The sequence below is a fragment of the Etheostoma cragini genome, chromosome 16, assembly GCF_013103735.1.
Source record: "Etheostoma cragini isolate CJK2018 chromosome 16, CSU_Ecrag_1.0, whole genome shotgun sequence".
Classification (NCBI taxonomy): domain Eukaryota; kingdom Metazoa; phylum Chordata; class Actinopteri; order Perciformes; family Percidae; genus Etheostoma; species Etheostoma cragini.
The window spans coordinates 1908916-1927253 of record NC_048422.1 but is presented as its reverse complement, the minus strand read 5'-3'; the positions used below and the strand labels follow the sequence as shown (position 1 = coordinate 1927253).

General features: G+C 37.5%; 1 protein-coding gene across 1 annotated transcript in view; it reads left to right on the top strand.

Moving 5' to 3' along the window:
• The window catches only part of LOC117959366 (cingulin-like protein 1), a 73782-nt gene that overhangs the window by 21528 nt on the left and 33916 nt on the right, over positions 1-18338 (top strand). The window contains exons 2-3 of the mRNA XM_034896458.1: positions 1304-1420; positions 5633-5763. The gene's annotated coding sequence lies outside the window, so the exon portion shown is untranslated. The remainder of the gene's footprint in view (positions 1-1303; positions 1421-5632; positions 5764-18338) is intronic.

The following is an 18338-nucleotide window of genomic DNA, read 5'->3' as shown; positions in this document are numbered from 1 at the left end:
GGGGGGGGGGGGGGGGGGGGGGGAGACTGGAACTGTGATCAAACCCTACCTCAGGTTTAGTCACGGTTTAATATTCCTTGGTGGCGACTTGACTGGACTAGTTTGTTTATGTTGTTTCATAATTAGTGTTGGGGCAGTAATAGCAAAATATGCCTTTTTAAAAGCTTTGATATGGTATGTATTTAACATTTAGTCTGGAATTGAGACACATCTTGTTCCACATATTTGGTTTGTAGTTAGTTTGGTCTGGTTTAATGATCACATGACATCATCTAGCTACTTTCATTGGAAAAAAGTAACACAGTGACACAAATTTGTGAATTTGGGTGGAAAAGGGGCTCTCACTTAAGAAGTCTTAGACTCCTCCCTTCTTTCATGGCTTATGTTGTTTTTATCTCTGTCTCACACACACACACACGCGCAAATAAGTAAACGGATCAATCAACCAGAGAAACCCTGACAAACTCTTGCCGGATATTAACTAGCAAACTCACATTTTCTCGCTCTCTCGCTCTCTCTCTCTCTCTCTCTCTCTCTCTCTCTCTCTCTGCGCTTGTCCATTCTGGCCAGTGGGGAGGTTGTAGTTAGGGTCATCTCTATGTACCCGCCAGTGGAGCACACACACAGGAACCCCCTGTGGTCTGAGCTCAGTCAGGAAATTACTTTCGAGTCCATCTGTCATCATGAACACTCCTCTCTTTCAAAGTCCTGCAGTGAGTATTTTAGAAACCTTGTAGAGCTCTGAGCTATTACATAGCATCAGAACAGTGAGATAAAGTTTTATTTAAAATGTTGGCTAAAAAAAGTGGGCTAGCTAACAAGCATTTGGACAGTTGACAGTATTTGGGTGGTTCCTTTTAAAGTCTTAGTTTAGCTCTCTCTGGATTTCTCAGTGTGGCTATGTTAAGATTGTGTCGTCCGGTGACGTTCTCGCGCAGAAACTCGAGTGAAGATAATTTCCTCTTCTGAAGAGTATCATGTATTTTATCCCCTGTGTCCTCCTTGGCTACTAGCAACTGCGTGGGGGAGGGGGTGCGCGTTCACTTAAGGCTTTTATCATGTGGACGCACCGACAGTTTTGTTGTCATTATTTAGAATTCCTCATGGGGAGACAGAAACTACGCACTATAGCTTTAAAAAAGGTTTTGACTAAAATCAGCAGCCAATAGGATCAGACTCCCAGGGGTGTTTGGTTGCTGCCAAAAGCTGTTGGTTGTGAAACAAAACGCAGATAGATGTTGACGTACGAGGGTAACTGTGATGAAAGTTGATGAAATACTCTGTCCGTCTCTCTTTTCTTTTAAAGTGTCCAAAGTTCCAGAGAATCAGAGAGGACTTCCCTGCTTCGCTAGACAAACTACGGCAGCTGATAAAAGACAAAGTTCACGACCTACAATCCCCATTCACTGAGGAACAACAGGTAAATAAGAAATCCTTACAAAGTGAAGTGCATTATATCCCTTATGTAAAGTTATTTTTACTTGACAACTACTTTGAGTAAAACAGGAAAAGTTAAGCATCATGTTTGTTTTTATAATCCATTTTTGTTATTGTTGACTAACCAACAAAAAACCAGTGAAGTGTGGGACATTGACAAGGTGATTTATGGTAAAAATGACAAAAGTTTTTCAAAAATGGGTTTTGATGTACAGGACTTTTACAGAAGTACAGAAGTTTTATTCTGCCACATGACATTGATTACTTGCCATTTAACAACACAGTAATATAACAAAGACCTTATTTATTGATACTGATTGAATTCCACATTGATCGATCCAACACCAAAGATTCTCTTGTACCTTAAAGGTAGGCCATGACATGGTGCTTTTTGGGTGCTTTTATATAGACCTTGGTGGTCCCTTAATACTGAAATGAAGTCTTTTATATAGACCTTAGTGGTCCCCTAATACTGTATCTGAAGTCTCTTTTATATAGACCTTAGTGGTCCCTAATACTGTATCTGAAGTCTCTTTTATATAGACCTTAGTGGTCCCCTAATACTGTATCTGAAGTCTCTTTTATAGAGACCTTAGTGGTCCCTAATACTGTATCCAAAGTCTTTTTTACATAGACCTTAATTTGTTGACGGCAATGTCAAGTTCCCCTTCCTACCTCTAGGGGGACCAAGGAGGAAAAGTGCTTTGGTGTTTCTTTTGGTGTAAGCCTTTACTGTAAAGGTGCTGTCGCGATTCTGCCTTCTCACTCCGCGACAGAGGTTCGTGCATCGGAGTGTTGTAATTTTGGTGTCATATTGCATATCATTACAGCCCTATTTCTGATACATAAACAGATTTTAATTTGTACTCAGTTTGGCATTTCTGCAGCTTTGTGTATTCTTCTACAACACAAGAAATTGCCTGAAAGGAAATTGTTTTCAACATTCTTGTATGGGCTAAAGTAACATTATATTGAATATAAAAGGCACCATAAAAAAAAAATAAAGAATGACAGTAAAAATGTAAAGTGCATTTTTGTACTGATATTTTCATTCAACTGTTGTGTATGTATGTTGCAGCGTTTTGCTGTGTGCATATTGCGACAACAATGCAGCTTACTACATACACTGAACAGTACATATTAAAACTGCAATTAATGGTGACTTGGATCATCACCTACAAGTACAATTTCCCATTTGGACAAATCTTCATGAAACACTTTACTCTCTAAAGAGTTCAGTCTCTACAAATGTAAAGCAGCCTGACAGTTGGGTGATTATCACCAGTGAAGCAGAGTTATCAAGTGTCATTCTCTGTTTGCTGACGTTGACACTCATTGGTGTTTTTTTTTTTTAACGTGATGTGGATCGTTGCTAGATGTTTCAGGGCTAATTGCTCAACGCTGCCTTAACTGCATTCCTCCTAATGGTCCACGCAGCGATTTGTTCATATCAGCACTCCCTTCATGTGTTTCGCTTGATTTGCCCCTCCATTTCTCTGTGGGAGGCTGTGTCCCTCTGTTTTTCACTGACTGTCTTCCTCCTCCTCCTTTCCAAAGACAGCTCAAATCCAACGTGTCCCCCCACTCTTCCCTCACGTGACTCCTCTAAAACGTTTGTAAAACGAGGGATCGACCGATAACCATGCTGATTATTAGTAGGTAATGAAACCGGTATTTGGAACTGATATGCATATTCAGTAAGATTGAAAATCTTATCAAATAGGATTTTGGAATGTTAGTCTACAACACGAAATTTTGTTGAAATGCTTTAAGCTATTTCATGAATTAGAAACCTTCAACATTTATAAAGAAAAAACGAAAGAAGCAGAGGGACAGACACAGAGCTAAAGCAGCACTTTTTAATGGATAAATAATAAAACTCTGATACAGATAATCTGCAAACTGACACTTTTTCTGTCTTTTGTTGCGGCTCTCTCTGACGTTTTTGTCGTTTTTTGTCCAACATCTTGTCTTGCTTTTTTCAACATTTTTTTTGTGTGTTTTCTGTACACTTTTTTTGTCAACACAACCTACAAAAGTCAGCAAAAAAGTTCTGTAGCCACCGTAGAACCAGCGAGTACATTAGTTGGTTCTCATAATGCATGTCACCCTTTACTTCTGAGAAAAGTCTGTGATCCCAATGATCCGTTTCCTCCTGAAAAGTCCGCTTTTTCAAAACCAACATGGCTCAGTTCAAAATTTAGTTTCAAAACAAAACTCATCTCTCTCTCAAGATGGATAAAGACTGACTCTAAAATTTGAAATCAGACATTAGAAATTTCTTTGGTGTGAGGTCGGCATTAGTTAGGGTAACAAACATTCTTATTTGAACCGAAACCACTATCTTTTCTTCAACTTAACAAAGTAGTGTTGTTTGAATTAACAATAGGACTAACCTGCGTGTTAAAAGGTTACCACCGCGTTAAATTGCGACACCAAGGAGTCCTGACGTGATAGGTTGGGAGTGAGAGTGTGTTGGTCGTAGTTGCATAGGACAAAAACAAGGACATGAGGAAGCAGAAAACCCCATTTATTATGCCATCGTTGGAAATCAAATGCTACCTCTTCATACCTGATTTCCACCTGAAATTCCCTTCCAACTCTCTTAAAAGTTAGAATACAGAAACAACCATCAAGATTGTCAAGTCCTTATTTATTACTCACGATTAAAAGTTTAAGTGTAGCTAAAGGTTTGCATAGTATCTGCCTAGATTAGCTCATTGGATTAAATCATAATTATAACATCTGGAAAGACCCATTTCCACTTGTAAGCTCCAGTGTGGACGGTGAGGACTGAATCCGGCTTCTGTGTGAACAGAGTGCAAGTATGTCTCTCAGACTGAGTCAGTCAGACAGACAGACAGACAGATGAAGGGGAGGACGGGTGATCGTGCTGTTCTGCCAGAATGACTCAGTTGTTCTGTTGTCTTTCAGCCCACAGCCGCTCACTGACGAATTCTGTCACCTCGACGAGTTGAGACTCACAATGTGCTAAGACGCTACCTATCCGCCTGGCTGTCTGTCTGTCAGTGATAGCAACATTTTACTCAGTTACGTTATGTCTGGCAAAGCACACTACCGAGAAAAAGCACGAAGCATGAGTTTATTTTAAAATGTATTTACTTAAACAGGATTGGTCAATCACAGCATTCTACGGTCTGTTCTTTTTCTAAGTAGTACAGACCTTTGTGAAATATATTGGGGTCCTACATGGCCCTGCCAGGCTTCTAATTAGCAATTATGACCTTCTTGCTCTACATTATCCCATAAATATTCTCGTAGCAAATACTCTCCCGGACTAGATGTTACATATGAGTTATGGAGCATTTGTCTAGTGTTTTTATTGACAGCACACTGTTTTTTTCTCTAAGGCCCAGTATGTAAGGGTCTTCCCTTTCACCTCGGTGACTGAAATGATGTTAACATGCCGATTCACTGTATGTACAAACATGGTGGTTACCCATCACTGACATTCATAGATAGATAGATAGATAGATAGATACTTTATTAATCCCTAAGGAAATTTTAGGCATCCAGTAGCAACACAGCCATAACACAACAAACGCATACACACACATCACACAAACTGTTGTATATATTTAAATATTTGTTCTTATATTTTAGTCTTATATTTTGTAATTATTATTTCATGTATATTGCATGTATGTATATTTTGTGTGCTGCTGTAACACTGTAATTTCCCATATTTTTGGGATCAATAAATATCTATCTATCTATAAGAATAAAAATAAAAAACCACTCACAGAAATGTAAAGGCCATGAAAAGGTGAGATACTATAGTAGACTGTGGTGAGCAATGGTGAACAGTGCAGGGATTTGAACAGTGCAGTAGATCATGATTAAATATTAACTATGACTATAACATATAAACATGATAACCCATAAACTGACTGATTGAATAAGTGTAATGCATAATTACATAATGCATCACCTAGCCCCTAACCTTAACCACCACAACTAAATGCTTAACCTTAACCCTAACCCTCACTCTAACCATAACCTAATTCTAACCCTAATCCTAAAACCAAGTCTTCACCCCCACCCCTCCTCCACACAGTTACTAGTAGCCCAGGAGGACACGGAGGATGAAAAAATCCCTGAAAAAGTAGTTCTCTTGAGTTTCTATGTCACCTGACAACTCTTCAATAAGTGCTCTATCTTGTCTCATGATCAGGGTTTGGTGTGTGAGGAGAACACAGGGAGACTAGGACTGTGGAGGTTTGCCGTTTTGAGTAAGAAGCTGACCTTTCACCTCCAGCAGCTGCAGAGACAGACAGAGCAGGAGCTCAGCAACATACACACACAGTGAGTCAATGGCATGCTATGCAGTGTTGGGCAAGTTACTTCCAAAATCTACTAGTTACTGTTATTTAAAGGTGCCCGGCCACACATATGTCATTACTTTGTGGTAATGTCTGAAGTTCTACCATGGACTCTGTAACTTGGTTACCTTGTTTTGACCCATTCTAGCGTGGTATAGAAAGCCTGCAGGAAGACTCCATTTGTACCAGTTCTCATTAATATTACACCAGCTAAGCTGCTTGACTGTGATTGGCTATCAGCACCCATTACTCGGCTCATGAATAGTAATGAGCTCAGGCGCGATGACATCAGACTGACCAGCTGTTGTGATTGGCCTGATTTCTCCTTATTTCTTTCCCGTGTCTAGAGCTGAAAGAGGAGGTAGCAGTTCATCTTCACATTCACCACATAACACACATATGGACCAAACATATTTCAAAAAATGCAAAAAAAAACGTTTTTGTGTGGCAGGGCACCTTTAAGAGTAATTAGTTATAATACAATATTACATTCTCTGAATTGTAATGCTTTACACTACTTTTGTGTGCCTTTCACCAAAATAACGTTGGAAGTATGAGTTGGCAGGTGGCTTGTGGATTTCACCAAAGTCTCATCTTTTCCACTTTATTCATAGTTTATTCATTATATTTTGTATTAATAATCTGAATCTGCAGCTGAATCTTTAAGATGAATAGCGAAGTAAAACGTACACTAGCCTATGTGACTCTGAGTTGTGGTGGATTACAAGTATAAAGTAGGAGAAAATGAAAATACTCAATTAATACCTTACAATTGTACTGACGTTGCCTATGGTGTTTCCACCGCAGATAAAACATAGGCCTAATGCTAATATTTATATGTAGCAAGCCTAAACATTATTAATAATGAATTCCGGACATGTGACACATGACACATGGCTGTCTGCGCAGACGGACCGTCAACTGTTGGGACACAGATATAGTTTTTTTTATTATTATTTATATATCCCCCTTCACAACACGCTAGCATGAAAGTTGGTATCAATGGATTCCTTAGGTCTTCTAGTTACATATGACACAGTAAAAGGCTTTACTACCTTGTACCTCACGGGATGGCTCCGTAGCAGACCTTTTTATAAAAATAGGCCAACGATTGTGTCATAACCACGCGACTTACCATTGCATAGTCGACAAATCACTCTATTGTCAGGAGAAGTTCGCAGACAGTTTTGACTTATATCATCATTTAAGTTATTTTACTACTTTACAGTTTGCAAAATGAAAACGTTTAGATTCTGTAACTGATTCATGCATTCTCCTTCATATAATGTTATTGTCTAATGTTGCGTAGCCAAGCAAACCCTTTATTAATCATTTTAGTAAAAAAAAAAAAGGTATGTACTACTGACAGGAGAATAAGCCATTACCTTTATAACCTATATAAAGGCCCAATCAAGCAAAAAAGGAAAATACAGTGAAACCGCTAGAATCTTAAAAAACGCCATGATACAAATTTTTGGTTATACTGCCAAGCACTATGTGACGTTAACACAAATCTGTATTCTTCAACCTTAATTGCTCAAAATGTTTCACAACAGATTTTCTGAGAAAATTGAGCTAGTATGTGCTTGTTTTGATCAATTTAGACTACGTAGTTGCATATCACGATATCTCGACATATGACTTCATCACGATTTGATTCCATCAAAAGACGATAACTTACTGAATTATTGCTCAATTCTGAGTAAACGTTTCCAGAAATATAAATAATGAAGTACAGATATTCGATTTTTCTTGATAGCTCTTAACATTAAGTATCTCAAGACACTTTACAGATAGAGTAGATTTAGACCACACTCTATAATTTACAAAACATGACAATGTAAAAAATAAAATTTCAACACAACAAAATCAAAAAATATAAATTTTTATATAGTCTTTTAGACTATTTAAAATGTAAAAAGATAATCATGTAAATCCACAAAATCTGGTCCTATTTACTAAAGAAGCTCTCCAAAGGTTGCTCATGAAATGCAACTGTCAACATGCATGTTTTGGGTCATAAAAATTTGTGTATGATTCTTAAAATATTTATTCTGTAAACAGGAATTACGGTCAGGCTATATTGACTGTTACTAAAACTACTACTACTGCTACTACTACTTAACATGACCATAAACATACCCAGTTCTTTTTATTGAAACATACCGTATTCCCATATTCTAAGAATATAGAAAAGCTGCATTTCTGCACTATCGTCATTTCTTTCTGAAATTGGACTTTACTCTTTCTCTTAATTGGCACCATGTTATGTAGTGTGGAACATGTGAGTGGGAGGCAGCTCCGTGTTGGGTTGTGGGAATTCCACACAGAGCTGAAACAAGGATGTGGGAGTTTCACTGTATCTCATAACAACAGCAGGTCATGCTCCGCTGGAGAAATTGACATGATCCTGTGCATTTGTGAGTGTGTGTGCATGCTCTTGTAAGCCTATCCTTGTGAGGACCTAGTTGTGCCTTTGTGCTGCAACATGCACCAAAGCAAGAAATCCACCTGACCGAAGAGCAAATCAAATCTCATGTCTTTTTCATTTCAAATTACCACATGCACCAGATGCATTATGAGTTAAACTATTTCACAGAAATTGTTTACCTCCTAATGACACATTTCCAAATGACGTCCTTCCTCTTCCCTTAGTTTTACTATATACTATACTTTATAAGTTGTCCTTCACTCTAGTTGATAGGTGGAATATTTCAGCATGTAGCTTTTCAACTGTATTTCAGGATCTTCCACAGAAGGTTTAGTTTGAGGTAACCCGATCCCACAGTTGAGAATAGATCGGAATGTGTCAAGCTATTAGAAGGCTCTTACAAGTAAGAAGTGGCTTGAAGGCAACACTGTACGACAGAAATAGATGAGCTGACGTGTGAGGACCATAAGAAAAGTATAAAAGAGGAGTTATTCTAATGTTCAGAGAGACACTTTGGGTACACACTCGTGTGTGTGTGCACCCAGGGTTATCTTCTATGTTCATTAAGTGAATGAAGCTGCATTTAATCAAAATTCATTGGACTTGTCATGTGTGAAGTCTCCTCCATCACTTCTGGTCAAGATTCCCAGATATCACGTCATTACACAGAAAATTAAGAAACAAAATACTCACATATGACACGCAACTGGAAAGTGTGTGTGTGTGTGTGTGTGTGTGTGCTTATTAGTATATCTTTGTGAGGACCTAGTTGAGCCTTTGTGCTTAGATTGATTTTTTATGTAGGTCTGTGTTTACACATACTTTTCCCCCCCAAAAAGTCAGGAATGAATGTCCGTGTTAAGGGGAGACGCTACAGACATAAAACATAATATTTAAATTTTTAGTTTCTGGGCTGTTTGGCTTCCGTAACGTCTTCTTTCAGACTAGTGGGGAAATACATATTTGAGGATTTATTTTACTACACTTTCTCTACTTAACTTTCTCCTAAATTCAGTAAAACAATTAGACAATGACTCATTTGCATTTTCAGAAAACTTGTAATTCAAAATAATTAATGTAGTCTTTATATAAGTTATCACCTGGGGAAGTTTCATGGTGACAGTTATTAATTCAAATATGTCTATTATCCTGCAATGTCTCCACTTAACCCTTGTGTTGTCTTCCCATCCCCATCATCTTTTGCTTTTTCCGATGTTTTAGCAGTTTTTTTTTCTACGCTTTTAAAAAATTCTTAGCCTAATTTTTATTTTTACGTTACACATCATATTTTACATTATAAAAAAACGATTTATCTTTTCTTTTTTTTTTCAATTCATCCAAGGTTTTGGTCACTTTTTTTTTTTAAATCCCATAAAATTCAATAAAAAAAACAATTCAGTGAAAGTAATCAGTTTTACCAAAAAAAAAAAAAAACATTGTATGGCATCCTTGTTATTTTTAGGAAATTTGGTTGAAAGAAAGCCAAGTTCCTGGAAAAAAAATCTAAAAATGGGTCAAATTGGTTGTGAGGACAACACAAGGGTTAAAATAATTTGTTTTAATGTGGAGAGAGCCTTCTAAAATAATGCAGGACTGCAACTACACAGCACTTCTTTACTAAGTGGAGACGCTCAAACGTATACATCCCTTTAGGCCTGTGCCAATTTTAATTAGACTGTTCACTAGGTTCATTACAATGTATCTTTGTTAGTTTTTCACATCAAAATAAAATAAATTCATGCACACATATACAGTATATCATTAAAATGACAGATAAACAAGGTTATGTACTTCTCAGCGCAATCTTCCAAAATGGTTAAAAGTCATTCAAACTTAAAATTCTCATGTGCAATAAGGAGTAGGACAAAGTTCATGAACAACTCATCAGGTCCGACACCCTTACTCAAATTTTTCCTTCGATAAATGCAAAATATTATGCTTCCGTTATTTACACGTCATAGACACAGATTCACACATACCTACCTACACACATTTACACTCTTTTCATAATGACAGAGCAAGTGTTTAATGTACTGTATGTAACACATAGTTCTACTGTAGTATTACTGGTATTGTGTAAGGATTTTTTAACACAACACTGATTAATAGTTGTTGAAAAAAGATAACTGATGTGTCGAAACTGATATACACATACAGTGAAAATGAAAATCTTTAAGTCCAAATTTGTCAATAAATTGATATAGACAGCATTCCAGTTAATACTTTTTTTTGGCACAAGGAAGGTGCGGGCAGGAAGCCCTTCTTCACCGTGTTTCATACTAAAAAATGAATTGGAGTGCAGTCTAAATGACCTTTTTATATATTGGTGTCCATATTTAGGATCTAGCAGTCTTCAAAGTCTAAGTTTCAGCGTGAGTTGAGCGTGTCGATTCTCATTTTAATGAATTGATTTCGTCCATTAAAATGTTTTTAAATGACATTCATGCCAAAAGACAAGTCTGCAAAAACTAAATGGTGTAAATCTTTGTGAAGCATGGCTTTTATTGCACTCAGTTAAAGTGTCAGGATGCTTCAAAGGAAGTGCTTGAATCGCCCAACAGCACCTGTCTGGACACAACACCAGAAAAGGTGCCGGAGGGGTTAACTTACTTTGGGCCTCATTGATCCAAATGGAAAACCCTTAATCCAGAATCAAAAACAACCTATGAGAAAACATCACAGATTTTGCAACGATTTTTTTCTTTTTACATCTGCAATTGTATTTTATTCAAGCTAGTATGAAGTCCTGATGGCGGCCTTTTTATATTAAGTATGAGAAAACGAAAGTTCCTGGTGATTTCATTCCCCATTTGAGTACAGAGTGCGTTGTGTTGACGGGAAACGTTAGGATAGGTGCCTCACCCTGTCGCTGCTTCTCTCTGTGCTCCTGCCATGACTTTAACTGGTATCAGTTCTGCCAGATGAGACAAGCTAAAACACATCTCTGAATTAGGTGAAAAAGGTGTGCCACCAGGCACACACACACACACACACAGACACAGACACAAACATGCACACATTGTTCTGGTTTCATTTCCAGGAGATCTCCTAATTTCCAAGCAACGTTGGTTCTCATTGCCAAGACTAGCCAGCTCCTTTCATAGCTTGGATCAAAAGCTCATTGAAAAGAGATTAATGGTTTCTTATAAATACTGTACCCCCCCCCCCCCCCCCCCCCCCCCCCACACACACACACACACGCACACACACACACACACACACACACACACACACACACACACACACACATACCTCTCCCCTGGTTGCCCTGCCCAACATGGTATCCATTTCTCACATCCACATGGCTTACTGCAAGAAGACGTCACCCTGCTTTCATTTTACTGGGGTTTTCCTTGGCTTTGAGATAGTCTTATGTCAGCGCAAAGACAGGGTTGGGCTTTATGAAGCAGGAAAAGAGGATAGAGCTATGACTCTGCAATGGAGTCCTTTTTTTGTGCACCTCAAAAAGCTGCAGTTATCAAGCAGCTTTCACACCAACAACTTTAAAAAACAGTTTCTGCTTTGGCTGCGTTTCTTAGTCAATGTGAAAGTGATGCCTTTAGAACTTGGAACAGAACGGTCTCCGTCCTCAGACAAGACGAGTGTTTGTTAGACATGAGAACATACATGGGGCGGCTGTGGCTCAGTGGTAGAGCGGTTGCCTGCCTATCGGAAGGTTGGTGGTTCGATCCCCGCCCCTGCAGTCATTGCCGAAGTGTCCTTGGGCAAGACACTGAACCCTGAGTTGCCCCCGGTGCTGCGCATCGGAGTGTGAATGTGTGTGAATGTTTATCTGATGAGCAGGTGGCACCTTGTACGGCAGCCCCGGCCACAGTGTATAAATGTGTGTGAATGGTGAATGTTTCCTGTAGATGTAAAAGCGCTTTGAGCAGTTGTTAAGACTGGAAAAGCGCTATATAAATACAGCACATTTACATTTACATAATCCCAGCCAAGTACCAACCTTCATGTCTTCGCGGTGAAGTTAAAGCAGTTTTTAAGGGTCTTATGGGACAAACTTTTCTCACACCAAGCGAGGTAGAGTGTAGAACAAAGCGCATTTTGTAAAGCCTCACCATGTTACAAAGCAGCAAACTTGAATACTACAGACTGCATTAGAATGTGGACAGTCACAATAAGTTTTTTTTTTTTTATACCCTTAATGTAACAGTTAGAATCCATTACAATTCTTCCCAAGAAATCAAACATAATCGCAAACAACTCTATCCAGAGTGTAAAACAATGACTTTGCATAAAAGGTAGATTTGGTCCATCCATATCATGCTTACTTTTTTCAATAATTAACATTTTTAAGCTTTTAACTTTTAATATTAATAAAAGTCTGTTAAACTCAAGCCATTGTTAAATGACTTGCTACAAAGGTAATTAAGACAATGAGCTTCACACAACTCTCTGGATTTCTTTGGATTTTAAGAAGATTGTGGCGTCCAGCGATTTTCCCACGCAGAAGCTCAAGTGAAGAGTCCATCTTTTTTTTTTAATCCCCAATGTCCTTCTTGGTTACTAGTAATGAGGGATGGGGGTGGACGCGTTCGTGATCACGGAAGGCTTGTGTCATGTCGATAGGCTGACAGTGTTGTTGGCATTGCTTAGAAATCCTCATGGGGGCAACAGAAAATGAGGGAAGCATTCCCAAAATGCTCCAAAACACAAAATCAGTACATTTTTCCGATGAGCAAATTTATTTGCAAAAAACAAATTTCATCAATTGATGCTGATTTTGAAAATCTTGGGTCAGCTGATGCTGACGTTGCGGATTAATTTCCAATACGCAAAATCATGAGTCTTGCTAGAGTTAGGGTGCGTTCTAGTCATCTCAATCGCTTGGTAAAAGGTATCATCAGGGTATTTGACGTTTTCAACACTATTTAATACTAGCTCACTTGTGTTGTCATCTCATCAACCATGGAAAAAAACAAAACGTTTTGGTCCTTTTTTTTTCAACATTATTATTGCTCTTTCCAACATTTTTATAACTTTTTCAATGTTGTGGGTGCTTTTTTTTAATGTTATTACTGAATGTTTTTTGATATTTTTATAGTTCTTTTTTTTTGACTTTTTTTTTTTTTGTTTTTTCGCCAAGAAAAAAATTAAATACCTGAAAACAGGTCAAATTTGACTAAATTTAAAGGAATGGATGTTGATGGATTTTTCAAATGCTATCAAATTGAATAAGACGCCCCAAAATTAATTAAAGTAGAAATTTTTACTTGCCAAAGAGCGTTATTAGAGCGTGTTCTTTTTTGGAATTGAAAAGAAAATGGGTCAATTTGACCCAAGGGAAACATGAGTGTTAACTGAAAGAGTAAAAACGCAGAGTCTCCCTGAATGAACTTACGCTGAGTTTTATTAAATGGTAATAATGCTTAAAGACCGTTATGATTGGGGGGGTGGGGGGCATGTTTGTCTCAACCTGTCTCGGACTTACCTGTGTTCTCATCATACCTCAGCATCACCAGTGTTCCGCTGACGCATGTTTTCCGTCTACAGTGATAGAAAAACAAGATAATGTGTCTATGACATGACCCATAGGATGTTTGGGTTTCTCGCCGTCTTTGTCTAACATCTATAGACACATTGGCCTCAAAAGGAGATGGTGGGGGAAATCTGAAATAACACTCCTATTAAAGACTATAATAGGGCAACATTGTCAAAATGATGAAAACCAGGAGATTTTTTTTTTCTTTGTCGGTCAACCGGCTCTGTGTGAGTTACAGTGTAGCTGAGCAGCGTGAACTGAAGGCAAACGTTCCTCCTCCCCTCGTTATGGCTGACATTCCTTCTCAGAAATCTCTTTTTATCAACACACTTTGAGTATTTATTACGGGAAGCATCCAGAGCAAAACAGGGGCCCAGCCTGCACAGATAAAGTGCCTTCGATCTTTGGCCTTCCAGCCTGTATAGTGGGTACACACCCAAGTACATGACTTCCACATATTCTTACATAACAGGTCGTTTTTTTTTTGTAAGTATTCTTACAAGAGCATTTCCATCTTACAAAGAAAAAACATATTTACTCTGGTAATATCTATCTATTCAGTGCTGGTTAAATTTGTCCAGCTGTTGTGAAATCTGTCATAACATTAAGAATTGTGTTCTGCTACTCCTTTACACCTGCATGTTATGTAACACTCAGTTTTTATAGGGACTCTTAAAATTCAGTAGCAAGTAGTATATTAAACCATACGGGTTTTTAATGTATACTAAGGATGTTTTTAAGGTAACCCTATCCCACAGTTGAGTATAGATGGCGATGTGTCAATCTATTAAAGGTGTCTTACATATAAGGAGTAGTTTGAAAGTAACACAATGACACAGAAATAGACATACTGAAATATGTAAGGACTGGAAGAATTTTAAACGCAGTTATTCGGATGTTCAGCAGCCACTCTTGTATAGACATTTGTGCGTGTACAAAAGTCACTTTGTCATGAAAGTTTGTTTACTGTTTGAATAAATCTGCAAATGATTTGGAATCCTCGGACTCCACCATCATTTCCCGATATCAAACCCAGATATGAAGTAGTACCAATGTTCCGTGGATTATCATAGCAAGCAGTGTTGTTGTTGCTATAATGATGTATGTGTGTATATGTACTGTACGTATACATGTATTCAATATTTATGTATATACGTGTATATATGTTTATACATGTATATATGTAAATACATACGTGTGTATATGTCTATATGTGCTGTATAAATATACTGTGTGTATATATTATATATGCATATGTACACAATATAGTGTATATTACATAAATACTGTATATTTTGTATATATGTTTAAATGTACTGTATATATAACATATATGTGTGTGTGTGTGTGTGTGTGTGTATGTGTATATATATAAATCTATATATACTGTGAATGTTTATATGTATACCTATATTATTGATGAATCTACTTTTTTTTATTAATTGTTTTATCGTTTTGTTTTCTAGATTTCAAAAATGTGTCACAATTTCTTCAAACCAAATATGTCATTTTCAGCTTATATGCTTTTAGTCCAGCCAACAGTCCAAAACCCAAAGATATTGAAGAGACATTAACAGAAGAACATTGAAAAACCAGCAATTAACCACAGTGCAGACCTCACACCTTTTTTGGCATCTTGTCTCAAAATAATGAAATTTCTGCATTCTATAAACTGGATTCTATAAATTTCCATTGTCATCGTTGTGGTCATCAGTGCTGACCTTCTGCCTCGCATGAATAATGAAGTAAAACATGCCTAAATTCTTTATTACTTGCAGCAGCGCATGATGGACTGAAAGCTAACACACAAGACTCAACAGCGCTCTGTAGAGGAATAGATGAAGGCTGATTGGCTCGTTTTCAGGGCTATTTTCCCATAGATAGACCGAAAGAGAAACTTTGGTCTGGTTACGCAAGGCGAGTGGTGCGTGTTGCCAAGACTAACAGGCAGACTGGCAGTTTGGAAAGACACCCAGCTGAACCCTGCCAACCCTCCCGTCTTCATCTTCTTCCCTAAGGGGTAATCTGTTCATACTTGTTTATATCTCCAAAATCTGCTGATATCCACCATGAAATCGATCGACAACGTGGAAAAGCTCAAACAGTTAAAAAACTTTTTCCCCCTTCACTTATAGTCCCAATTTTTTATGTTAGTTTCTTTTTTTGATCCCTTGTCCTTCACTTTCTTTTTCTGTATGATTTGTTCCTGCCTTCCTTTCTGATTTAAAGTCACCCAGCACGGTTGTGTAATAGAAGAAAACCAATCTTGATTTCTCTTTTCTTCACCCTCTTCTATCTCTCTTTCCTTCCGCTCACCCTGTCAAATCATTTCTGCTCCATCCTTGGATTCCTCTTCCTCCTTTTTTGCTCCTTTCACTTGTCAGTCTTCTTTGCCTCCCTTTCCTTCTGCTGTTTATTCTCTTTCTGCCCTTTTTTGCACTCCTTCGACTCCTGTTTGTACTATTGGAAGTGATGGAAAGATGTTCTTCATTTCCACTCTTTGTTTTTTAACAAATTACTGATGTTTTGTATCAGTTAGGCAGCAACCCTTTTCTATAATGAATCCGTTTTTTCTTTTAGTCTGTAAAATGTCAGTCTGACCAACAGTCCGACTGAGGATATTCATGTTTAAAGCAAAAAGTTGCCAAAATATAAATAGTGAAGTAAAAATATCTGAAAAATTGACTGGAAGTTTCCGCTTAACGGATTCAATTCAAATTTATTTCTAGTATCAGATTATAGCAATACTTATCTCAGGACACTTCACAGATAGAATAGGTCTAGACCACGCTCTATAATTTATAAAGACCCAACAATTCCAGTAAAATGCGAGATTCAAATGAAAGAATTCACTGAAAGAGCAGGCGTTTAGTTAGATAGTGGCGAGGAAAATTTCACGTGATAGTATATGTATAGTATAAAAATGACTAATGATGTTTTACATTCTTACAACTCTACACTGACACCCTGTTGGGCGATAAGTTAATAAAAAAACATATCATCATGTTACTGTATGTACCGATCTTATCTAAAAACATCAGGTTTAGGTTACTTTGTTGGTACCCGTGGGTAAACTAGGTCTACAGTCTAAGAGCCAGGACATCCTTAAAACTTTGTAGATCACCACGTAACATAACATACAAACATGTTAAAACATGTAATAGAGACATTAAAACAGTACATGACCAAAGTGCTTGTGTGTTTTTTACAATTGTAATCCTAAATTTTTTTAAACCCTTATGTTGTCCTCGACTCAAATTGACTCGTTTTCCGATATCAGTGTTCTTTTTCATTACCCAAAATAACATGATTGATTCCACACAACGCTCTTTGGGGTGATTTTCATGGGTAATTTTGAGGCCTCTTATTCAATTTTATAGCATTTAAAAAAAAAAAAACTTTAAGCGGTTTCCAAATAGTGTTGAGTAAAAGTTTACATATTTCAGTCAACATCCATTCCTTTAATTTTATTTATTGTAAAAAATTCCTAATTTCTGCTTTTGTAACTCAAACACTAGGTATAATTTCTTATAAATTAGGTTTATTGACCAATAATCCCAAAAATAACTGAAACCAGTTCCAATAATCTGTCCAATAGGTCTGTTGAGATTGGTATAGGCGGGGCGTTCGATGTCCAGGTTCTTGCGGGAGATGTCTAAGATGGCCTCATTGTCCATCATGAAGACAAATGTGATACACGACAAAAGTTACAATGGCAAAAATCCCCTTAATAGCCAAATTAACTGTAAAACTAAAGTTAATTAGTTAGCGTTACATAGTGTTGAAAACGTCAAAAAATGGACAAACCTTGAAAAAAAGCATCAAGTGTTGAAAAAGGCACAAAGAACTAAATTTTTTTGATTTTCAATTTTGGCCGTAAGACAACACAAGGGTTAATAGAGTGATTGACAGGGACAAAATAGTTTTTAAATCTTGTAGTTCTCCAACCAAGGACTTAAGCCTCCGTCCAGAACGGAGATGCTGGAATTCCCTATTCAAAGGGTGTAGGCGATCTCCTAAGATTGCCATAGCTAGCCACTGCAGTTGTTTAGCATACAGGGATGGGGGTGCAGCTGGGACTCCCCAGTCATCTTATTGACCAATTTTACAATTTGATTTAGGCAATTCTTATGCACTCCACCATCATTTCCCGATATCAAACCCAGATATCACATAGTACCAATGTTCTTGTACACACCTAAACCATGACGCTAAGGAGAATATGATTGATTTGTTAAAAGCATAATGAAGTAATGCCATCATGGTCTTGTCTACATGAAAATGATACAATTTTCTCAAGCAGTATAGACTCTGTTGTCCTTTTATTAAAGAAAGCTTCACAATTCAATTTAATTTTGTCAATAATTGTCACTAGATATCTTGGGATTATATTGGGATAGTTATGGCCTCATATCCGGGAGTCTTACCAAAATCAATGTGCATATCCTTTGTTTTGGATATGTTCAATTGAAGGTGAGAATCCTCACACCATTGGACAAAGTCTTCAATTATTGGTCTGTGGCCTCTGACATTTTTATATATCCGCACATGTATTATTTCTGTTATCCAAGTGAGCAAGCTGTAATTAAAACTAAGGTAGTTTGCCACGTTGATTTCAGGAATCATC